This window comes from Protopterus annectens, chromosome 5.part0 (genome assembly GCF_019279795.1).
Source record: "Protopterus annectens isolate FY-2018-M chromosome 5.part0, PAN1.0, whole genome shotgun sequence".
NCBI lineage: Eukaryota > Metazoa > Chordata > Ceratodontiformes > Protopteridae > Protopterus > Protopterus annectens.
In genome coordinates, this window is record NC_056735.1 from 882,296,603 (window position 1) to 882,316,367 (window position 19,765).

A 19,765-nucleotide genomic window follows, 5' to 3' on the forward strand; every position below is an offset into this window, starting at 1 on the left:
ACATCTCTAATTTTTTGTTTGTTGTTTTTTTTGTTTGTTTGCTTTTTTACTCCTTTAAAATTATCCATGATTTGAAATCTGAAACTTAAATGTATATCATTATTTAGTGATTCCAGTTCTCAGATCATCCCAGTAATTTGCTAGAGAACCACAAATGTTATGAGGAATAGGCCAAAAATATGAGGCAAAAATCTGAACAGTTGAGTGGTATGATTGATATATATATATATATATATATATATATATATATATATATATATATATATATATATACATACATACATACACGCATACATATCTATGTAAGTATGTGTCTATGTGTGTGTGTGTGTGTGTGTGTGTGTGTATACACTACTACCTGGCCACCATCACTATCATCACTGGTCTTAAGAAGAAAACAGAAGTTGCTGTACTGCCATCAATATCATGTTGCACAGAATGCAACACTCAGTAAATATCCTGCATGCTGTAGCTGGGTCCCACTGATGCCATCCCTATACCCATCCAGGCAATGAAAATGAGCCAAATACTCACTCAGTAACAATCTATGTCTGGGGCAAGGTGGTGTTGAAGCATTCCTCAAAAGCTCTCCTAGGATTATACACTGATGTCCTTAGCCAGGGTTCAAGTAGGTAGCCTGCATCACCTGCAAAACAAAGAAGGGAGGGAACACATAAAAGGAAAGGGGAATTTACTAATAAGCAATATATTTTCTAAAATATATCTATACAGATGAGCAGGAAACATTTGCACTTAACAATAAGGTGACCATGTGGTATCCTACCATGCAGGAAGAGGTGGTAAACTGAGCTTGTCTGCCAGAAGTGAGAATTGTGGTATTGCTAGGATGCTGAGCTGACACATTAGTGATGCACTGCCATGCATTACACACTACCTGACAATTCATGGAATACTAGCACTTCCTGTTTCATATCCCTCTCCCCATGGCCCATATGGGGCCATAATGACAACATAAGTGACATCTATTCTGCCAAGTACCTTAGGAAATCAATGAATGCCATGAAAGATATTCACAGTTCTAGCTCAGTCCTGTAGCAATGCTGGCAGAAAAATATAGTGTTCTCATGAGCCAAGAGTATGTTGAGGAACTGCTAAAGTGCCCTTGAATTAGCAGCCTAGAAGTCTGTGACATAACCAACATATCCCCAATCTGTCTCTGGTAGGTCCCCATGGCAAGTATAATGAAGGCTATACATCTTCTGGTATCCACAGATATTGGAAGACCAGACCCCCACCCCATCCTCATCTGTCAGCCATATATACTTGCAAAAACTTACACTATTTCCATGTCCACTGGGTGACACAGCTGAAATAAGCAGCTCACAATGAGAAACAGAAAAGATATCACCAACAACTTCACAGGTTGCAGAAAAGGCATGACTTTGCCTTGTATAAGGCTTCTGCTCACAGCACTGATGAACATAAAAAATAGACTAGGACTCCCACAGAGGTGAGCCTTATTTATTAAGATAGTCACAGAATTTTCAGTCAGTCCTCATTTACATGCCGTTACTACCTCATTTGCATAAGTTCTTTCTAAGCATACTAAACATCTCTAATTTTTTGTTTGTTGTTTTTTTTTTGTTTGTTTGCTTTTTTACTCCTTTAAAATTATCCATGATTTGTAGAGTTTTTTTTTGCTGTTTGAGGTTATTTTTCATGCAGTTAATTATTTCTTTCTTTTTGATGCACTGAAAGGGAAGCCTGTCAAAGCAGGCTTTATAAGTATGACATAGCTGGGTCACTGGTCAATGGTCAAGTGCATTGCTTATTTTTATCTCCTTTTGGTATTCACCAGATGTGTAGCAGTAGGCCATGTATGTGGATCATGTGAGCTGTAAACATCTATAGTAACAGTTATTACATCTTGCTGCTTGTGGACTCTTTAAGTACTGAAGTCATGCTATTAAGGGTAGAAGCTGAGCATTCCACAGCTACATTAGTAAGGATTGTCATCGGAGCATATGAAGTATTGGATGCTGTAACAGGAGCTAGCCTGAACAAAGAAACTGAGAAAGATTTTAATGAAATGGGCTATTAAAGCACCTTAGTCACAAAACGTGGGATCAGAATCAAGGTGATGCCTATACAAAATCAGGGGATGAATGCCACTGGACCACTGATTTCCTTTTCCTTTCGTACCTGTTCTTTTAATTTAGGGATGCTACAACAGAGTGGAATATGAGTTTAGATGGTTAGTAGGAAGACTGACTGATAAATACTAAGGCTAGAAAAAAATAAGTTGGATTGAAAGGTTATCAGATTAAACAAATTTAAACTATACTAGGCTAATGAATGTTAAATCAGTGGATGTTCATATTCTGGTGTAAAAAAGGGGAATGTCTTGATATTATTGTTCTAATGCTATGCCAGTTTAGAAAGAATCGTGGAATAAAGTTATATAAATGATTTTGTACATAATTTTCAATGGGGACAACAGTCCCCAGGATTCAGCAAGCTCTGCACAGTGTGCAGGAATAGTGCTAGAGATGCTGCACGCAATATGGCCGACGAGCGATCCAGGAAAGAGCTCCCAGGATGTGCACGAGCGCTCCTACACTATTCCTGCATGGACACCACTGCTATATGCTAATTACCCCATTTGCAGGTGAAAACCATGCAAATGAGGTGAATTTGTGATCCAGGAAGCAGGCAGGCATCTGTGCAGGAATAGTGTAACCTGCAGAAATGTATTTGGTTACTAACCAAATACATTTCTGCAAATTACAAAACGGAGGGATGACAGCTCCAAAGAAAGCCTGTATTCAATGGAGTAGGCATGCCAATGGCTAAATATATGGCCATTGGCATGATAAATAGTTGCAAAATTATAAAAAAAATAACTTTCATTTTTTTTTTGCAGATTTTGGCTTTTTAAGCATAGGGCAGCAAACGGGATCGGGCCGAAAATAAGAAAAAAAGTTGGAAATAAGCTTTTAAACCCAAATCAGCATTTTGCCATGATAGTCAATGGCATGCATAAGACAACAATACAAGGGAGTAGTGGTTGCTAAGGGGGAAAGCTGAGTGTGAGTATGGAAACTATGAATTAGCATTCAGTTTTATGCAAATGAGGGGATTGATACTGAAACACAGATTTCCTCTCAGTGTTAGTTTGCACCCAACCATGTAGGTGCAGCAATACAACAATGCAAGTCTAAGAGCTGAATGACCTCATAAGGGGTTGTGTCATGTGTACTGTAAGCTCATTGGAGCTCTGTGGCTAAGCACAGCTAAGGAAGGAGGTGTGTCAAATGTTCCAGAGCACTGTGAATGGGTGTGCGTGTCGCGCACCGGGTTTTAAACAAAAAAAAAAAAAAACAGGAAATAGCACTTTTGTTCACATCTGAGCACTGGGTATGTGCGGTGCACCTCGGAGCTTAAACAGGAAGTCAGTGGGAAGGCAAAAAAGCAGTAGGAAGGCAATCAAGGAGAATTAGCATAGCTGACAGGTGAAATGTATCAGAATCAGCCAATTACACATGGAACAGCCCAGCACACTACTATAAACTATGTAAACACCTTCCAGTCTGGTTTTTCCCCACAAACTCTACACCACCAGTGTTCACAGACAGGGAAATTTTACCTGACAAAGCTACCAAAATGTTAGGGGCTGCTGTCGCTCTCAAACATCAATATGTGCAAGAGGCTGAGGGTGGTGAGGATGTGAATGCTGATGACCAGTCCACAGTGAGGAGAAGGAGAAGAGTGTACAAATCCAGGGTAACCTACTAGGGACTACATGAACTGGAAATAGTGGAGTGCTATAGGGTGGACAGGGACATTCTACACCAAATTGTTGAGCTGTGCCGGCCACATCTCACGCACAGAACCAACAGAGGGGAACCCATCACAGTGGATACCAAGGTATGTGTAGGCTTAAGAACACTAGCCACAGGTACCTTCCAAAGGTCAACTGGGGATATCATGGGGATCTCACAGGCATCAGCATCTAGGGTACTCCACCAGTTCCTGGATGCCATGTCAGCACATGCCGGTGAGGACATATATTTCCTCAACACCCATGAGGGGTTGACCAACAATATGCGTCTCTTTCACCAAATAGCAGAATACCCTGAGGTAGTGGGTGCTACAAACTGCATGCACATACACATCAAAGCACCACCTGGAGAGCGGGGTAAGGTCTACATAAACCTTAAGGGCTTCCCCTCCATCAACTGCCAGGTCATGTGCAATGCCCAGGGCATTATCTTAAATGGGTGTGCTGGCAGCCCTGGCAGCTATCACGACTCCCAAATCTGGCATATGACACAGCTGTACCAGTCATTTGCTAGTGGGGACATCCCATATGGCCACCTAGTGGGGGATCCTAGTTACGCACCTGAGCTGTGGCTGATGACAACCCTCAGAAATGCATGCACACCTGAACAGGAACTCCATTAATGAGGCACACGCACAAACCAGAATCGTAATAGAGCATGTATTTGGGATGCTCAAGTCACAGTTCCACTGCCTGGACATATCCAGTGGAGCCTTGCAGTACTCTCCAGCTGCATGTATACAAATGTTCATAGTATGTGCCATGCAACACAATATGATCCTGCAGAAACAGCTGCAGCAGGAACAGCACGGGGCAAGGCCACACAGCCCCCCACCATTGGTAAGGCCATCAGAGGCACAGAATGACTTGGATGAGGAAATACCTGAGCCTGCCCATGTAGGCAGAAGGAGACATGCTCAGTATGCCCAGGCCTTGGCAAAGAGACAACACATAGCACATGCACTGACATGGTAGGGACCCAGGGAATGACACCTCTCTCACTCACACATACAGTAAAAGGGATGCCAAACATGACACTACCTGTACTTTACCATGTATAGGGAGTGTACTATGTGCATCTGACATAGTCAGCCCTCCAGCACCATCCTCAATACTGGCACAAACACAAGGTAAGTCAGTCTTCCTATCAATTGCTGAATGGAATAGTATGTTCTGATAGTTGTATCTATGGTATGAATGTGAGCATGCAAGGGAATCGAGTGGCTGAATGGGATGGCAGCAGGTAGTGGACACCGACATGGACAGCATGAAATCCATAACAAATACTACTGTCAACATACTAGGCAGTATTAGACAAGGTGACAAATCCCACTGCAGTACATGTTGTGGCCCAAATGTTCATAGGTTCATAGGTTCATAGGTTCATAATAGGCTATCTGCCCTAGGGCATTTATAAGCCTAGCCAGAGTGTGTTTGGCTTTCGCCATCCATTTTAAATTAATTTTGCTATGCCCTTTTCCGAAATTAGTATACTGTGCCTCTGTCTAACAGTGGCACAGAAGTGATACCCGGGGTAAACCTACGATCTCCCATCCACTCTTTCTTTCAAGTGAAACAAGGAAATAAGTACAGTAAGCAATGCAGATATCACTAGGGATCCACAGAAGCACTGAAAAGCCGCATTTTAGGTGGAATTAGTGTTTCGGGGAAATAACAAGCAAACAAACAACAAGCACACAAACAAAGCTAGATTCAGCAGGCCTGGATCTAGTCTATGCTACAGCAAACAAGGTGTACCAATTTCAGTAAGAAACAGTTCAAATATGCAGGCACTATAAGCCTTTAACCAGAAATTCCCAGCTCAGAAGGGCAGAGTCCAGCCTCTCCTCCCACAAGAGTGCAGACCACGAACCTTCTTAATGTAAAATAACTGGCCTGAAGCCCAAGTGCTTAAACCAGAACTAATACACTTTTAGAATAACAGACACTGAGCCCTCAATCAGCAGTTCCCAACTTAGAAGGATGTAAGCTACCTGTCCTGCCACCACAGTGCAGGTCACAAACCTTCCTAATGTAAAACAACTGGTCTGAAGCCCAAGTGCTTAATCCAAAAGACTTAGAATGATAGCTACACTTTAATCAAGTTACTACCAAGCAGTAATAAATACAATTGAATACTTTAAAGAATGCCTGGATTAGTGCTCAAGTTATACAAACAAAGCTAGATTCAGCAGGCCTGGATCTAGTCTATGCTACAGCAAACAAGGTGTACCAATTTCAGTAAGAATCAGTTTAAATATGCAGGCACCATAAGCCTTTAACCAGAAATTCCCAGCTCAGAAGGGCAGAGTCCAGCCTCTCCTCCCACAAGAGTGCAGACCACGAACCCTTTTAATGTAAAATGACTGGCCTGAAACCCAAGTGCTTAAACCAGAATTAATACACTTTTGGAATAACAGACACTGAGCCTCATTCAGCAGTTCCCAACTTAGAAGGATGTAAGCTACCTGTTCTGCCACTACAGTGCAGACCACAAACCTTCTTAATGTAAAACAACTGGTCTGAAGCCCAAGTGCTTAAACTAAAAGGCTTAGAATGAGTTACACCAAGCAGTAATAAATACAACTGAGTACTTTTAAGATGACGCAAAAGCAAAATAAAGTAGGAAGAAACACAAATACAGTAAAAGCAGACAATTTTTTTTTTTTTTTTTGAGTGAGCAAATGAGATGGGCCCAGGAGTTACAGGACAGAAACAAGTGCAAATGCAGGCCTTCAAATCAGAAAGTTGAGAGAGATGGAAGACCGCCCAAATGGCCAATAACTACAAATTCTGGGCCAGAACCACTCCTTATGTGGTAGACAGGTTACCTAGTGCATACCACTCCCACTGATAAGCTAGAAGGCTTCCCTCCAACACAGAAAGGCTTGGGGGGCTCAGAAGCTTACAAATAGTCCTGGATACAGCAAATCTGTATCTGGAACACTAATTACAGGAAAGGTAAGAAACAGGCTTACAATTTTTTTTTTCAGTAAAGTAGCAAAAACAGTAGTTAAAAACAATTCACATGCACTACAAGCTGGCACACTTGAGTATGTAGCAATATTAGTCCACACACAGTTTGAAAAATGTAATTAAATTAAAAAGGACTAAAAGCAAGTGCAGAAATGGTTTATTAGGTAGAATGCGGTAAAGAGATGGGACTGGGGGAGTGTCCTAGATCAAATCTACAGTGGGGTGGGCACTGCAAAGGCCACCAAATTTAAACTACAACCAAGAACAAGGGGGTAGGGTGGGAAAAACAGTTTCAACAGAGATGTGAGGAATCAGAGTGCAAATTATAAAACCAAAAATATATATACTGATCTCTGCATATTTGTAGAACAGTAAGACAACAGATATCTAAGCAACAATTTAGCTCTATAATACAGAATAATACAGAAAAATATACTCAGCTCTATATATTTGCAGATAGTCTTGTAAGGCTGTCTCTCAATACACAGGTTCCACTTTAAATGCAGGCTGCTGCTATTAACAGGTCAAATTAAGGGAACCTTGAGTTAACAACACACAAGCTATAGAAACCAAAATGAGGGTGGGGGGAGACAGTTTCAATAGAGATATGAGGAATCAGAGTGCAAATTATAAAACCAAAAAAATATATACTGATCTCTGTATATTTGCAGAACAGTAAGACAACAGATATCTAAGCAACAATTTAGCTCTATAATACAGAATAATACAGAAAAATATACTCTGCTCTATATATTTGCAGATAGTCTTGTAAGGCTGTCTCTCAACACACAGGTTCCACTTTAAATGTCTATAGGACAGACACATGCTTGTATGTGTGGCTGATATACCCACCACCAGCCTCAGCCAGCAGGACAGATGTAGATGACCATAAAGAAAGGCTGGGCTAAGGCCTCCAATTGATGGCAATGGTTAACAGCCCCCCTCCAGACCTACACAGACAGACTACAACAGGTCTGGCAGTTGTATGTCAGTTCTGAAGGGTAAGAAGTCTGAAACTGAAATGTAGGTCAATAAAACCTAAGATCTGTACACTACTGATATGCCTCCAGTCTGCATGATAGGTCAGAATACAAAATGAAATGGAAGCCAGCAGAGTACCTGAAATACCAGTAAGCAGTCATAGCAAATGTTTAAAGTCGTCAGGTGTGCCTCCCCCCACAATCCCATGTAGAAATGCAGTAACATGTAAGTGTGAGGTGTAATAACAGAGGAGTACAGATTACCAGAGCTCAATCTACAGGATAGATTGTTGCATGTGTACATTATGCAGGGGTCCATGTGTTAGGTTGTGATGTGTTCAATATTGTGTGGAAGGGGTCAGCTTGTAAACTTGAAGGGCTGTGTGTTGGTGGCCTATGGGCAGTACTGTGGATGACAGAGCCATGTTCTGACAACTGCAGTGCCATCCACAATGCTTCTCAGCAATACCCATGTCAGCAGTCATCCATAATCACTGTCCAGATGTCAATATTGTCACTGTCTGAAAGATGGACATGCCATGAATGTGGGCCCATATATACACACAGTACACAGGCGGAAGTACCCTAGAGAGAGTGCATAAAATTTAACTGTCAGCTGCAAACAACTTTGGAATTGTATATACAGGTTAGCAGCACATTAGTTGTCTGTGTAGTATGGAATACTGATGTAGTCTGGACCTTCACTTGCAGACCACAAAAGGCAGAGCTATGAAGTAATGAGAGACTGCTTATGTCCTTGCACAAGGCAGCATAAGGGGAATGTCCCAGGTATATCTGTGAGTCAACTGCAAGTAGCTTCCATATCACACATGCACTCAGCTCACTTCACCATCAGCCACATGTTTATCATAGATCATATCCTTGCTGTTGGGAATGAGTACAGTATGACCCCACTTCTGTATGAGAATACCCACAGAATGCAGCATGCTGAAGAGGTGCCCCATGCAGGTGTGCACCTAGCTGTAAGCAGCACCCTACATGCATCCAGACCAATGGGTCAGTATGTAGAGGAACTATTGCCATTAACACCTCAAACACTTATCCTGTCATCCCAGGGGAATCCACTGACTCAGCCTGGGAATGTAGGAGTGACAGAATGCACTGGCCTGCTACAGATGGCCTGCATTACTACCAAATGGCCTACAGTCCTCTGTCAAAGGCCTGAGCCTCACCCGTAATGCCAATGTATGGTATCTCATGGGTTCTCAAATAACAAACTAGCACAGTCAACAGAACACAAATGCAAGGCCATATTGACAAATCCCAGTAGCATGCCCCCCATGTCTTACTGCTTTTACTGGGGCCCAATCCATAAATACTGCTGGGATGAAGGGCCAGCTATAGGGATACTTCCCAGATATTGCTCGCATAATGTTAGGATGAGGATAGAATAACAGATTGGGGGGTATAGATGCATGGATGTCATGGAGTGTGTGAAGTCTAAAACTCTGATATGTGCACATACTACCCCTGCCTGCAAACCCAGTAATGGATGGCTACAAACCTGCTCATAAACCACAATGTGAAGGGGAACTGACCAGGTATATGAGCCCTGCCTTTGGGTAACCTGGGTGAATCTGTACAGCTGAGAGGTATGGCCACAGCAGGATATGGTCATTTTGTTAAGCTGATATATGTACAAGGGGATCCTAAGCCACTATACTACCAAGGTGCTGGATCATTTACACAGACCCATCAGCAAGTGTCTGTAGTTACCCCTCCAGAATAGCAGGAGTGTGCAAGAATGTGTAGGCTGGACCACAATACTGGACTCAGCTTCATTCAGCTTGTATTTTCCAGTAAATAACTGTGAGCAAATAATTATATTTTTCAGTAGTTGATGACATAATACAGCACAGTGTAAAACAGTACATATGTCTGAATATCTCTGCTAACACCAACCATGTAACACAAGTAGCACAGACAGGAATAGTTACAGTGCCCCCTGTCACCCATTGTGACTCCATATTGTCAATCTATCTACAGATATCCTGCAGAAGCAGGTTGCTATCTGTAGGTTGAGAACACCAAACCCTGGACTGGAGTACAACCCTACCTGAAATGGATTCACACACTCACTACAGAAAGTCATACTGGGCATGCTTCTACACTTAGAGAAATGAAGCCCATGTCTGACCACACAGTGGACTATACATATCTGTCATTTACAGATGTCTGTGCACACACACCAATTTGTACACCATTTATGCTTCACACACACATTGGATAGGAATACTCACATATATCCAAGGCCAACACAATATAATATGTCAAACATACATACACAGAGATATGGGGAAGAGAGAGACAGACAGTGACAGATAAAATTCCATTATAAGGCCTGTCCCACCCACTATACATCCAATTGGCTGATATCACATGATGTGCAGATGTCAATCACTGTAGAGATTCCTTTTGGTAGCCCTCAGCCCTATAGTGTATGTGGTGCTTGTGATAACTGTGCAACACAATAGTAAAAACCAGTATTCATGTAGCATTTGTAAACTAAGTGCTGTCAAATGTAAAGGCGCGCACGTGTGTGTGCGTGTGTGTGTGTGTGTGTGTGTGTGTGTGTGTGTGTGTGTGTGTGTGTGTGTGTGTGTGTGTGCGTGTGTGCATTTGTGCGTGTGTGCGTGTGTGTGTGTGTGTGTGTGTGTGTGTGTGTGTGTGTGTGTGTGTGTGTGTGTGTGTGTGTTTCCAGAGGAATGATTTATGGCCCATTCACACACACTGCACTTCCCATTGTCCATGTTACCACTCCTGCTGATGTCAGTCACCTTGAAATAACCCTTTGGCCATATCTCAGTCCTATAAGGTCCTCGGCACTTGCAATAACTGCATAATACCATAGTGTCGCAAACTGGTTAGGTAGGAGTTCTAATCCTGTTGCAACTGTGAAAATGTGTGAGAGTGTGTGAGTCTTTATTGACACCTGATTTTGTGGTCATTCACACTTACTGCACTTCCCCTCACCCCTCCTTTAGCACTGCAGCTGATGTCACTCACCTTCATAGATACCTTTGGACAGCTCTCCAACATATAACTGGCGTGGTACTTGTGATAACTGCATAATACCATAGTGTAGCAAACTAGTTAGGTAGGAGTACTAATCCTGATCCTGGCACCTGTGAAAATGTTTGTGTGTGAGTCTTTGTTGACACCTGCTTTTGTGGTCATTCACACTCACTGCACTTCCCTCACCCCTCCTTTAGCACTGCAGCTGATGTCACTCACCTTCAAAGATACATTTGGACAACTGCCCAACATATAACCGCTGTGGTGCTTACAATAACTGCATAACACTATAGCACCAACACATAGCTAGGTAGGGGGTTGAAAGTCAGTACTGGCAAGTGTGTGTGTGTGTGTGTGTATGTGGGGGGGGGAATCATCAGTATCCTGTGTGGGTGTTGGTGTGATTGTCTAAATAACAGGATCCTTTGCAGGGTGGGTTTTGCTACATTTTCATATTGCGGATCCATATGTCCCAAAGTCACATTACAAGGCCAACAGTTGTCAAACACCATAGACATTGTTGTAGACAATACACAGCCATACATTTATATATAGGCAACCATTATAATACCCAGGGACCTCCCTCTACCCAGAGATCATACACAAACGCGCTTGAATCTTTCTTTCTTCCTGTCTTTCTTTCCCTCTGTCTCTCTCTCTCACCCCCTCTCTGGTAGATGTGGTAAAATGCAATTGTTTTGCATAGGCAGCAGCTTGACTTTGGTAGGTAATGCTCATGATCAGCTGATGGCCTGTGCATGAATTGGAGTCCTCCACTTGCTAATTGCATGTAGACCACCTGTGGTATCATTCCTATAGCCAATTGCATGGAAACACACCTCTATAAGGAACAGTGCAAGTGGGTGTTGGCCCTTCTCCCTCACTGTAAGCAGGACTTCATGTGGGTGTGTGACAAACAGCATCACATAGGGTAGTTGGAAATACCTCTTACAACAAACACTGTGGAGGCAGGCCAAAAAAAAACTGAAGGGGGATATCCCAGCCATGGGGATATAATTTAAGTATTGTTGTTCTAGCTTTGAAGTAATGTTGGTTTAACAGGGTTTGTGTGGATATGGCTGTTCTGCATGATTTAAAGTCTGGCATGACAGTGTTATGTGGTTGAGAAAACTCTCACCTGTAGGGCTATCTGCATACTGGCCAGAGTTTGGAGGCTTAGATTTGGTGTGTTACTCACACATTTTCTGTCTTCATAAATGCAGTAGCATACTCTGATTATTGTACTCAGGAAATGGTAACATCCATGTGTGTTACTGACTTCATATCCCTCAGAAGAGGTATGTCACAACAAACCCTGTTAAACCAGCAATGTTCTCAGTTTATAACTGCAATATGTCAATATTGGCCCTGTGTTTGTGCCTCTGTCCCCCAAGTCTGTCACCCTTTGTTCATATGTCATGCAGTAAGAAGTGAATATGTACAGTATACCATTATTTAATTACATAATTCTTGATATCAAGCCAGTAATATATCAGACTGCCAGACATGTAATGTAAAAGAGGCCTAATAGTTGTGGACAAAACCTGGACATTATGTGATAGTTTGTACAGTAGTGAAATCTGCGTACTTATGGTGATCGTTGACAGAGTGTCTGTATTATGTAGCAGTGTATTGTGATCATGTTATTTGGCCTGTGTACAGACTGGGGTAGATATCAGTGTTCTTGGTCCTGTTCTGACAGTGCATGCTGCTCCAGTTTCTGATACCCTATCAGTCTATATGTTTGTAGGGCCAGACTGAGACATGTCCCATACCACAGTCAGGTGTCAGACTGCACTGTGAATTGGGCCAGTATATATAGGGTTAGTGTGTGAGTGGCAAACATGATGAAGACTTTTGTTCACACAGGCCATTGACTGTACTATTACTGAGGCCTACCATTATGTGACTGTGTTGAGATTGGTTGTGTGTATGCACTTTCACACTGGTGTCTTTTAGCCCATGCTGTTACATGCCTGTAGTGCCTGCTATATTTGCAATTACATGTGTTTTCCCCCATAGGTAAATTGGGTAAGTGCTGTGGCGGTCTGCCTGTAGTGTAGACAGTGCTTGGTGACATGCCTAGCAACACAGTGTATTTACCCTAGTGTGATGCTATGTCCATATATTTGTCAGATGTACTGTTGCCTGGCCACCATACGAGTTGTGTCTGTCTGACAAAGCAGTTGGCTGTTATGAAGATATATGTCACTAACTAGTATGAAGTATGTGGCTTGGAATCTCCTCCAGTTAATATGTGTTAGGACAGACAGGAGGGTGTGAATGCATCAACTGTGTGAGCTTATCTAGTCCAGTATTTTTGATATATCCCCATGTTCATGGATCTAAACATCTCCTTTGTCAGGCTTGTTCCACATTTCTTGCACTAAGGCAGTCTGTGTATCCTCCTGACTGACTAGATTGTTTCAGACTGTCCATGTTTATTGCTCATATTGCTTCTGTATTCCATAGGATCATTACTGTGTTTTGTGTGGTACTTCACTATGATGGTTTTATGATGTCTGTCAGTAACTGATGTCATACATGTCAGTTTCAGAAGAGCCTTCCTTCACAACATGTATATTGACACAGCCCCTGTCAATGTAGCAACATTCTACATTTATAACTGCAATGCGTACACCACGTTCCCTTGAACTAACAGGTTGAGAGTTATGGTGCTGCGATAGGACTTCATTGCATGTCATAGGCCTATGTTATATATACACACACACACACACACATATATATATATTTATATATATATATATATATATATATATATATATATATATATATACTTAAACATATAGTCACACACACACCAGGGGTGGCCCGTGCTATTGGACTGCCGGACTGCAGCCCCCTCAACTTCAAATTAACAAAATAAAAAGAAAAAAAATAGTTTAAAATTTCGCGGACTTCACGCATGCGCACTAGTCCAGACTGCTGCTGAGACATGCGCAGATTGTCTCAGCAGCAGTCCTGATTGAGACACGTGAACAGGAGCGCTCCCACAAGTCTATGCAGTAGTCCTGATTGAGACACGTGAACAGGAGCACTCCCACAAGTCTATGCAGTTTTAAACTGCATAGACTGCCTGAGAACTTGCTGGAGTAACGCGTCAGGGTCGGACTGCAAGGTCGGCAGTCAGGAGAAGGATCTCGGGTCTGGATTGGAGCTTGCTGCAGGGGAAGATCTCACGACGGGCAAGGTCAGATTTGCGCGAGTTTTCAGCAGCATTCGTTGGGGGTTTTGACCATTTTGTGGACAGGTACCTGGATTTATGGAATTAGTGGTGATTTGCGGACAGGGATTTACTACAGGACCAGGGATTGTGTGTGTGTGTGTGTGTGTGTGTGTGTGTGTGTGTGTGTGTGTGTGTGTAAATGCCCCTGGTGCAATATACTGCTGGTTAGGCTCATGGTGGTGTGGTAGGGAATACCTCAGGCTTGAACCCTGCACCTTGTATGCAGGTGTTAAAGACCTGAATTCCCTACCCACCACCATTTGTAAAAAAAAGTTGCAGAATTTTGCCTCCTATTTGATCTGAACTGTTCCTCATAATATCTGTGGTTTATAAATTTTGCAATACTTGATATTTGATGGTGCAGTGGTAGCATTGTTGCCTCACAGCTACAGTTTCTCAAGTTTGCTTCTTGGCTGGGGTGCCTTCTTTGTGGGGGGGGGTCTGTATCTTCTCCCTGTGTTTGTGTGGGTTTGCTTTTGTGTCCTCCCATGTTACAAAGACATGTCTGCATTATTTCTTCCTGGGCCTCTGCTGAGAATTGTTTTTTTTTGTTCCAAGTCAGACTGTCCTGATTAACAAATGTTAAATAAAATTGACAGGCATTTGAATTTCAGACTTCAGGTTTCTGAATGTTTAGTTCCTTGCATATTTGATGGTGCAGTGGCAGTATTTTTGCCTTACAGCTATAGGTTTTCTGGTTTGATTCTTGGCTGGGGTGCCTTCTGTGTGGAGTCTGCATCTTATCCCTGTGTTTGTGTGGATTTGCTCTGGTGTCCTGCCATTTTACAAAGACATGTGTCTACAGTATTTCTCCCTGGGCTTCTGCTGAAAATTGTTTTTGTTCCGTCAGAAGTAAAATTGACAGGCATTTGAATTTCAGACTTCATATTCTTCAGAAAATACATAGTAAAACAATGTTTTTTTCTAGCAATAAATATATAGTAACACAACCTTTTATTATAGCAATTTTTAAGTTTATAAGATGGCTATTTGAAATTTGTCCTTATTTTTGGGACTGTAATACACTGTTAGTGGCTTTGTCCAGGTTTTTTGTGCTAAGGTTGACAGCTATGGCAAGTACTGAATTCAATGAATATGTTTGAGGGCCATATTCCCTCATTACTGGGTTTGTCCAAGTGTTTTGTGCTAAGAGGTTGACAGCTATGGTGAGAACTGAATTCATTAAATGATAGCCATTTAAGTTTCAGTCTTCCTCTCTTTCACAAAGCAGCTGATTTGGCGTAGTGGTATGTTGCTGTTGACTGTTTTGCACAGGGACCTTGGCAGTAAAATGTATGGTGGTAACACAGCATTTTTCTTTCACAAAGCAGGTGATTTGGCATAGTGGTATGTTGTTCTGACTCTTTTGCACAGGGACCTTGGCAGTAAAATGTATGGTGGTAACACAGCATTTTATTCTAGCAGCTTTCCAAGATTATACAAGCAATGTTTAATGTGTCCCTGGTTTTTGCCCTTTTGACCCCCCCCCCCAATAAATTTGGCTTTTTCCAGACTTCTTGTGCTACGAAGTTGAGATGCAATTGAGTATTGAGTAGATTTTACAAGGAGCTGAGAGCTGCACAGGAAGAGAAGTTTAGTGCTGATGATGCTAAGTCAGCTCACATTGCTAACAGCACAAAAGGTTGTGTACTTGCTTTTGATGCAGAAGGTTGTTGGTTCTACTCCCATAAGGGGTGAATGCTGCCGTACTGAAAATTAAGATACTAACTATGACCCTGTTATCAGTTTGCCATCCATTTCCTATTGCAATATTACTAGCTTATTTTTAATGTAATTTAGGCAATTTATTCCACAGGGGCATCAGAAACTTTATTTTTCGATGAAACCATGAAATATAAAGGTGATTGCTAGCACCAACCTCTTCATTACAGATTTATTTAACGTGGAATTATTTAGATGACTTTTTTACTACTTCAGAGATTGTGCATATTTACTGATAATGGTGGACTGTAGAATTGTGCATATTTACTGATAATAGTGGACTGTAGAAGTTTGAGTAGACTTTTATGATGGAAATGTTCTGAATTGGACAGTTTTGTTTCATTGTTTACTGGAAAAATGTTCAAAGCAATAGGAAGGTGTATCAAAGAGCACATGTATGTTTCATATGCAAGGGGCCTATGATTTGAAAACAGCCCAGAATTAATTTTTATCTGCCACGGATAAAATGTATTTTCTTTGAATGTGGGTTTTAATGTTGTTTCAATGAATGTGAGTTTCAAGGGCAGAGAAGGTTTAATGCCAAGTTTGTTTAGCAGATGTCTTAGTGTTTGTGCTGTAAAATGCAAAAATAAAACTTTCAAATGGAGTTCAAATCATCATAGAAGTAAATCAGTATGCACATTAGTGTTTATGGTAAATGGAGTGAAATAGCAAAGTAATGGATCATTGGAATGGCTGCAGGGAGGCTTCATTCGACCATGGTTTTGTGAGGGGGAAGGGCGGCAAACTTAGACAGCCCCAGCTGAACTATACCTCCCAACTGTCCAGATTTTCAAAGAATGAATATATTTTTTGCTTCTTATTTTTGGTTTGTTCCTCATAAGAATTTGTGGTTTTCTGGCAAATCATTTAGGAATTAAGTCACTAAATAATGACACACCTAGTTTCAGACTTCATAACCTTCAGAAAAATGCATGCTAAAGTTAAGACCTGTTCTATCAACTGTCCCAGTTTATAGAAGAGCAATTTTTAGTAATGTTTATATGTTCCCCCCAATATATTTGGCCTTGTCCAGATTTATGTCCCAGTTTATACAAGAGCAATTTTTAGTACTGTTTATATGTTCCCCCAATATATTTGGCCTTGTCCAGATTTATTGCATTAACAGGTTGAGAGGTACATGCAAATAAATTGCTTTATAAAATTAGGCATAGCCAAACCTCTGAACTGTCCCTGATTTTGACTCAAAATGTTGCTCTTCCCCTAATGATCCCTCCGCAAAATAGCAATTCTGGAAGAAAACATGGATGGTTTATAATTAAGAAATAACTGTAATAATCAGATTACTTTTATTTCAGAAATGCATGTAGATTATTTTATTTTGTCAGCTGCTCAAGTTAGCAGTACTAATATTAAAGTGTCCCTTCTTTGACAGGTTCCCAGCTGTATTGTGTTGCTATTTTATATTTTTACATCACATGTTTGGTCCATTTTTTATAAAATTGTGTTTTTTTGGCAACTTAGTGACAAATAATTAAAGACTGAAGTTAGAAAATAATGACAGACATTTGAGTTTCAGATTTCATACCATTCAGAAAATTTATACTAATGCAAGACCTATATTAGCTTTCTAAGTTTATAAGAGCAATATTTTAAAAATTGTCCTTATTTTTGGGCCTTTGTCCCATTTCTTTGTATGGCTTTGTCCAGATTTCTTGCTCTGAGGTTGAGAGGTATGACAAATGTGTCAGGGCCATCACAAGTCATCCAGAGACATTTCAAACTGTGACATACTTGTTACACCACACTCCCCCATGTAGTGACTCTGGATGTGTCGAAGCAAGGCAAATAGTAGTTATGCAGTGCAAATGTGCAGAGAATCCCACCCATCCAAGGTAGACACAAGTACTAAAGTGGCTTTTCATCTGTCCTTGATTTTTACAGAATGGTCTGGTTTCTGTCATATTTTTTGTACTGTTGATTTATGCTTATTACTCAAAGTGCCTGTTGCTCTGTGTTTAAGTAGCAATACTTTAATGACCATCAGGTAAGCTTGGCTGAGATTGCAAGATGCAAGTAAGCTTTAATAAGCATACTGTTAAAGAATTGCCAACATTGAAAGACTTTCTTTTGCCATGTAGAGAATACTTAACTAGATAATGTATAAGCCTTGGGTATTGAAATGCATATGCCAGTATTTGTAATAAAGGACAGAATTACATTATTTTAAGAGTCTCATTACACTTGGAGACTTCCAGTCATCTCTGCAGGCTTTACCCATAAACCGAATGCCAATCGCGTGGTCCATAACCTGTACAGTAATCCTTTTAAGCAATGTATCTTGAGCTTATTTCTTGTTTGCTTTTCATTTTTTACTTTGATCATGTTTTCCCCATGAAACAAGTAGATGTCAGGCAGCAGGTCTTTTTTGGATAAGGAACATTTTTACAAGTGGGGGCATGAGAGATTTCTACTTTCAGCATGTTACTTGTTACTTTAATAAAGCTGAATATACATTATAATTAGAACTGCAGTGCAAGAAGTGGTTTGAGTTGAGTGCTGCTTGTTTTTCTTATATTTGACTTTGACTGGCATTCCATTAATGTATTTAAAAAAAAGTAATTTATTTTTTCATGCCTCACAACCTTTTTTGTTTCCATCTAGATATTAAGCTGTCATGCAGCCAAGGCATTGACATATTTTTATTCTTCTACACTTCATTTTGTCTTGATTAGACTCTCATGACGACTGTTTGGCACCCAGTGCAGTATATTTAGTTTTTGTGGTTTGCTACTACAGATGTGTGTGTGTGTGTGTGTGTGTGTGTGTGTGTGTGTGTGGTAGGGAATACCTCAGGCTTGAACCCTGTACATTGTATGCAGGTGTTAAAGACCTGAATTCCCTACCCACCACCATTTGTGAAAAAAAAACTGCAGATTTTTGCCTCATATTTGATCTGATCTGTTCCTCATAATATCTGTGGTTTGTAAATGCTGCAATGATTGATATTTGATGGTGCAGTTGTAGCATTGTTGCCTCACAGCTGCAGGTTCTCAGGTTTGCTTTTTGGCTGGGGTGCCTTCTTTGTGGGGTCTTTATCTTCTCCCTGTGTTTGCGTGGGTTTGCTTTTGTGTCCTCCCATGTTACAAAGACATGTCTGCATTATTTCTTCCTGGGCCTCTGCTGAAATTTTTTTTTGTTCCAAGTCAGACTGTCCTGATTAACAAATGTTAAATAAAATTGACAGGCATTTGAATTTCAGACTTCAGGTTTCTGAATGTTTAAGTCCTTGCATATTTGATGGTGCAGTGGTAGTATTGTTGCCTCACATCTATAGGTTTTCTGGTTTGATTCTTGGCTGGGGTGCCTTCTGTGTGGAGTCTGCATCTCCTCCCTGTGTTTGTGTGGATTTGCTCTGGTGCTCTGTCATTTTACAAAGACGTGTCTGCAGTATTTCTCCCTGGGTCTCTGCTGAAAATTGTTTTTATTCTGTCAGCAGTAAAATTGACAGGCATTTGAATTTCAGACTTCATGTTCTTCAGAAAATACATAGTAACACAACCGTAACACAACCTTTTATTCTAGCAATTTTCTAAGTTTATAAGATGAATATTTGAAATTTGTCCCTATTTTTGGGACTGTATTCCCCCATTATTGGCTTTGTCCAGGTTTTTTGTGCTAAGGTTGACAGCTATGGCAAGAACTGAATTCACTGAATGTTTGAGGGCTGTATTCCCTCATTACTGGGTTTGTCCAGGTGTTTTGTACTAAGAGGTTGACAGCTATGGTGAGAACTGAATTCACTAAATGATAGCCATTTAAGTTTCAGTCTTCCTCTTTTACAAAGCAGCTGAATTGGCGTAGTGGTATGTTGCTCTGTTTTGCACAGGGAGCTTGGCAGTAAAATGTATGGTTCTAGCAACTTTCCACGATTATACAAGCAATGTTTGTGTCCCTGGTTTTTGGGCTTTTGACCCCCCTGAATACATTTTGGCTTTTTCCAGTTTTCTTGTGCTGCGAAGTTGAGTATTGAGTAGATTT